This window comes from Rana temporaria, chromosome 5 (assembly GCF_905171775.1).
Source record: "Rana temporaria chromosome 5, aRanTem1.1, whole genome shotgun sequence".
Classification (NCBI taxonomy): Eukaryota; Metazoa; Chordata; class Amphibia; order Anura; family Ranidae; genus Rana; species Rana temporaria.
Genome location: NC_053493.1, coordinates 9,521,106 through 9,527,105, shown reverse-complemented (window position 1 = coordinate 9,527,105; position 6,000 = coordinate 9,521,106).

Genomic DNA, 6,000 nt, shown 5'->3' with positions numbered 1-6,000 from the left:
CTTGCCCAGTAGACCTTTTCTTGTAGCGTTGCTTCACACCCCCCACAACATGTGCCTTACTCAGCCCCGAGTTCTTTTGAATAGGCCCCAGGAGAGCAACGTGCATGATGCACCCCTTTCAATGACTTGAGGGCAGGCTTGGAAGACTTGACGCAACTTTACTAAGATGTCTTGGGCATTACGGTTGAACGTGAAGGATGGTGATCTCCTGAGCCAAAGTCCACTGATTGGCTGCCCGGGACTACCTTTACAAGGTAGTAGTTGATATTGGCGTTCCGGCAAGTGCTGCTTGGTCCTCCTAAAAAAGCCAGGCGTTGGCTTCTTTTTCTATGAGCGTAGGGTAAGTTGTATGTGAAAAAAAGAAAAGGTGTGTTTGGGACCTCTGCCGGGTTAGCCCCCCCATATAAAAATAAATTACTTTTTTTTATGCAGTTTGTTAGATCTTTGTTAGATCAGGTTAGATCAATCATTGTTTGTGTTAGATCACACACAGAAGAAGCAATATTAACAGTTATTTGCTGGGGGGGCTAACCCGTCATCAGCCCCCCCTTATCAAATTTTCTGGCCAAAAATTATTCAGGCTAATAGATATTCATTAGATCCGGTAAGATCAAGTGTTTTTAACGTTAGATCTCATATAATTAGGGACTTATTAAGTGATTAATGAGGGGGGGCTGGCCCCCCCTTATCATTTTTTTTTTACCAAAAATCATTCAGGCTAATAGATATTCGTTAGATCCGGTAAGATCAAGTGTTTTTAACGTTAGATCTCATATAATTAGGGACTTATTAAGTGATTAATGAGGGGGGTCTGGCCCCCCCTTATCATTTTTTTTGACCAAAAATCATTCAGGCTAATAGATATTCGTTAGATCCGGTAAGATCAAGTGGTTTTAAAGTTAGATCTCATATAATTAGGGACTTATTAAGTGATTAATGAGGGGGGCTGGCCCCCCCTTATAATTTTTTTTGACCAAAAATCATTCAGGCTAATAGATATTCGTTAGATCCGGTAAGATCAAGTGGTTGCAACGTTAGATCTCACATCGTTTCCGAGATATTCCACATAAAAAAATAGATTTTAGGTGGTACATATGCATGGACATATGGACGGGTTGGCCCCCCCTTATCAAATTTTCTGGCCGAAAATCATTCAGGCTAATAGATATTCGTTAGATCCGGTAAGATCAAGTGGTTTTAATGTTAGATCTCACATAATTAGAGACTTATTAAGTGATTAATGAGGGGGGGCTGGCCCCCCTTATAATTTTTTTGGGCCAAAAATCATTCCGGCTAATAGATATTCATTAGATCTGGTAAGATCAACTGGTTTTAACATTAGATCTCACATAATTTCCGAGATATTCCACATAAAAAAAATAGATTTTAGGTGGTACATATAGATGGACATATGGACGAGTTGGCCCCCCCTTATCAAATTTTCTGGGCAAAAATCATTCAGGCTAATAGATATTCGTTAGATCCGGTAAGATCAAGTGGTTTTAATGTTAGATCTCATATAATTTCCAAGACATTCCACATAAAAAAAAATAGATTTTAGGTGGTACATATGGACGGGTTGGCCCCCCTTATCAAATTTTCTGGCCAAAAATCATTCAGGCTAATAGGTATTCGGCTAGACTAAGGCTTACCTATAGGTAGTGGAAATATCTCCTAAACGTGCGCCGTTTAGGAGTTATTTCACTTGTAGTCCGCCGCAAATGTTAACGGTGCATGCGTGGGGAATAAACTAAACTTAAGCCTCGTACACACGCACAGTTTTCTCAGCAAGAACCAGCAAGAAAACTGCTGGTAGAGCTTGTTTGCCGAGTAAACCGTGCGTGTGTACGAGGCTTAGAGGTTTCTCGTCAAGAAAACTGCCCGGAATCTAGACGAGAAAAATAGAGAACCTGCTCTCTCGTCGTGAGTCTCTGCAGTGTTTTCCTGCCCAGAAACCCGAGTGTGTGTATACTTACCTCTCCATGGAAACCCGCCCATGCTCGAAATGACTTTGACGCATGCGTGTTAGCTTCCAAGGCATAGGCAGGGTGAAGCAAGATGGTGGCGACGGCATCGAATGTGACGAGCGCATGCTCGTCGTAGTCGATGACGTCACCGCGTCCGTGCCATTCAAAAGAACGGTGGTTCTTTTGAATGATGTCTGTACACTCCGCCGGCAAGAGATTCTTGCCAGGAATCTCTTTAGGAAAAACAATGTTTTCCATGTGTACAGGACTAAAGTGCCGTTTCTTCCCTAGCCTGTGCTATGAATTGCAGCTCTCGTGCGCATGCGTGGGAGTGACATCATGCAGCTCTGGCGAATCACAGCGCCAGAGTCCGCAGCCCGGAAGTAAGAGGAGACAGAAGACGGACGATTCCTGCAGTGGGGACATCGCTGGATTCTTTTGCAAGTAAGTGTCACATAATGGGCTGATATGCGATACATAATAACCCATTATGCTTTACATTTGCAGGCTGTTCATGTAGCAAAAGAGGAAGTAAAACCCATCAGGGCTTACTTCCTCTTTAACCACTTGCCGTCGCCGCACCGTCGAAATACGTCCACAAGGTGGCTCTGCTGGGCGAGAGCACGTAATATGACGTCCTCTCTCCCAGCCGCCCCCGACTCCCGTGCGTGTGCCTGGCGGGCGCGATCGCCGCCGGGCACACGCGATCGCTCGGTACAGAGCGGGGACCGGGAGCTGTGTGTGTAAACACACAGCTCCCGGTCCTGTCAGCAGGGGAAATGCTGATCTTCGGTTCATACAATGTATGAACCGAGGATCAGTGTTTCCCCTAGTGAGGCCACCCCCCCCCCCCCCCACAGTAAGAACACACCCAGGCATACTTAACCCCTTCCCCGCCCCCTAGTGTTAACCCCTTCACTGCCAGTGGCATTTTTATAGTAATCCAATGCATTTTTATAGCACTGATCGCTATAAAAATGCCAATGGTCCCAAAAATGTGTCAAAAGTGTCCGAAGTGTCCGCCATAATGTCGCAGTACCGAAAAAAAAAATCGCTGATCGCCGCCATTACTAGTAAAAAAAATATAATAAAAATTACATAAAACTACCCCCTATTTTGTAAACGCTATAACTTTTGCGCAAACCAATCAATAAACGCTTATTGCGATTTTTTTAACGAAAAATATGTAGAAGAAAACGTATCGGCCTAAACTGAGGAAAAAAAATGTTTTTTTATATATTTTTAGGGGATATTTATTATAGCAAAATGTAAAAAATATTCATTTTTTTCAAAATTGTCGCTCTATTTTTGTTTATAGCGCAAAAACTAAAAACCGCAGAGGTGATCAAATACCACCAAAAGAAAGCTCTATTTGTGGGAAAAAAAGGACGCCAATTTTGTTTGGGAGCCACGTCGCACGACCGCGCAATTGTCTGTTAAAGCGACAGAGTCCCGAATCGCAAAAAGTACTCTGGTCTTTGGGCAGCAATATGGTCCGGGGGGTAAGTGGTTAAGTGACCCTTCTCTACAGAGACTTCTATGACAGGCACCTCAAGCACCTGCCATTGCAGAAGTTATAAGAGCTGGAGATATGGAGCATTGTGACTCAGAACTCCCCCCTATGATGGCTATCTACTGGACAAGCTGACCTTCGATCCCTCCGTGGCTGGGAAAGCCAAGACTTTTGACACTGGCAGTGGTCTGTCCTCGCCCACCAGGAGCCAGTAAGAGTTCTCTTGTCATAGGGACCAATACTGATCTTCTCAGAAGGCTGTTGACACCTCTTTGTCTGGAGCTGAGCACTTCAACTACAAGTGTGCACCCCATGCTGAGACAAGCCTACCAGCGCCTGGTACAAGAACAGAAGGCCCCAGCTAAAGGAGTGGGAAAGATCTGGCGCTTGGACCGGTGTGAGAAAGTGTTACAGCCTGGTAAAGTGGCCTGTTTACTAACATATGTCAAGCTAAATTGGAAACAACCAGGCCCTTTCATTGTCCTTGAAGTGGACAGACAGAGAGAAAACATGGGAGTGGAGATAATTCCGAGGTGGTTTCAACTAGGGTTGTCCCGATACCGATACTAGTATCGGTATCGGGACCGATTCCGAGTATTTGCGGGAGTACTCGTACTCCCGCAAATACCCCCGATACCCAAATAGAATACTAAGACCCCCCCCCTCCGCCGCCGCCGTGACGCCGCATCCCGCCGCCATTCGCCGCATCCCCGCTGCCGCCGACTGTGTCATACGCCGGGAACATTACAGCTTTGAATAGCTGTAATGATTGGCGCCGCGCATAGACACTCCCCCTCGCTCGGGTGAACTGTCCAATCCCGAGCGAGGGAGAGTGTCTATACGCAGCGCCAATCATTACAGCGATTCAAAGTTGTGATGTTCCCGGCGTATGACACAGTCGGCGGCAGCGGGGATGCAGGTAAGTGGGACATGGATACATGGGGGGGAGACGCTGGATGGGGGGAGACGCTGGATACATGGGGGGGAGACGCTGGATGGGGGGAGACGCTGGATACATGGGGGGGGAGACGCTGGATGGGGGGAGACGCTGGATACATGGGGGGGAGACGCTGGATGGGGGGAGACGCTGGATACATGGGGGGGAGACGCTGGATACATGGGGGGAGACGCTGGATACATGGGGGGAGACGCTGGATGGGGGGAGACAATGGCTGCATGGGGGGGAGACGCTGGATGGGGGGAGACGCTGGATGGGGGGGGAGACAATGGCTGCATGGGGGGAGACAATGGCTGCATGGGGGGAGACAATGGCTGCATGGGGGGAGACATGGCTGGATGGGGGGTGACAATGGCTGGATGGGGGGGGTGACAATGGCTGCATGGGGGGAGACGCTGGATGGGGGGTGACAATGGCTGCATGGGGGGTGACAATGGCTGGATGGGGGGTGACAATGGCTGGATGGGGGGAGACAATGGCTGCATGGGGGGAGACGCTGGATGGGGGGAGACAATGGCTGGATGGGGGGTGACAATGGCTGCATGGGGGGTGACAATGGCTGCATGGGGGAATACATTGCTGGATGGGGGGTGACAATGGCTGGATGGGGGGATACATTGCTGCATGGGGGGAGACAATGGCTGCATGGGGGGTGACAATGGCTGCATGGGGGGAGACGCTGGATGGGGGGAGACAATGGCTGCATGGGGGGAGACATGGCTGGATGGGGGGTGACAATGGCTGGATGGGGGGGTGACAATGGCTGCATGGGGGGAGACGCTGGATGGGGGGAGACAATGGCTGCATGGGGGGTGACAATGGCTGCATGGGGGGTGACAATGGCTGCATGGGGGGTGACAATGGCTGCATGGGGGGTGACAATGGCTGGATGGGGGGTGACAATGGCTGCATGGGGGGTGACAATGGCTGGATGGGGGGTGACAATGGCTGGATGGGGGGAGACAATGGCTGCATGGGGGGAGACGCTGGATGGGGGGAGACAATGGCTGGATGGGGGGTGACAATGGCTGCATGGGGGGTGACAATGGCTGCATGGGGGAATACATTGCTGGATGGGGGGTGACAATGGCTGGATGGGGGGATACATTGCTGCATGGGGGGAGACAGTGGCTGCATGGGGGGTGACAATGGCTGCATGGGGGGAGACAATGGCTGCATGGGGGGAGACAATGGCTGCATATGTGGGGGGACATCGCTGCATTTGGGGACACATTTAAAAAAAAGTATCAGTATTCGGTATCGGCGACTACTTGAAAAAAAGTATCGGTACTCGTACTCGGTCCTAAAAAAGTGGTATCGGGACAACCCTAGTTTCAACCAAAGGGTTGCAAAGAAGTCTCTCCAGTGAAAATGCCGGCTCAGATGTTGCTGGGACAAGTGAATTCGGACACCCCAGACCTGCCGTCTGATTTGGTGGGGGGAGCAAAGGATGGGATCTCTGTGGAAGAGTTCTATCCAAAGAATACTCCTCTTTTGCCTGAATGGAAAGGAAGGGCCAAGACTCAGCTCCTGAGATGGCAGGCTGCATTCTCCAAGAGTGA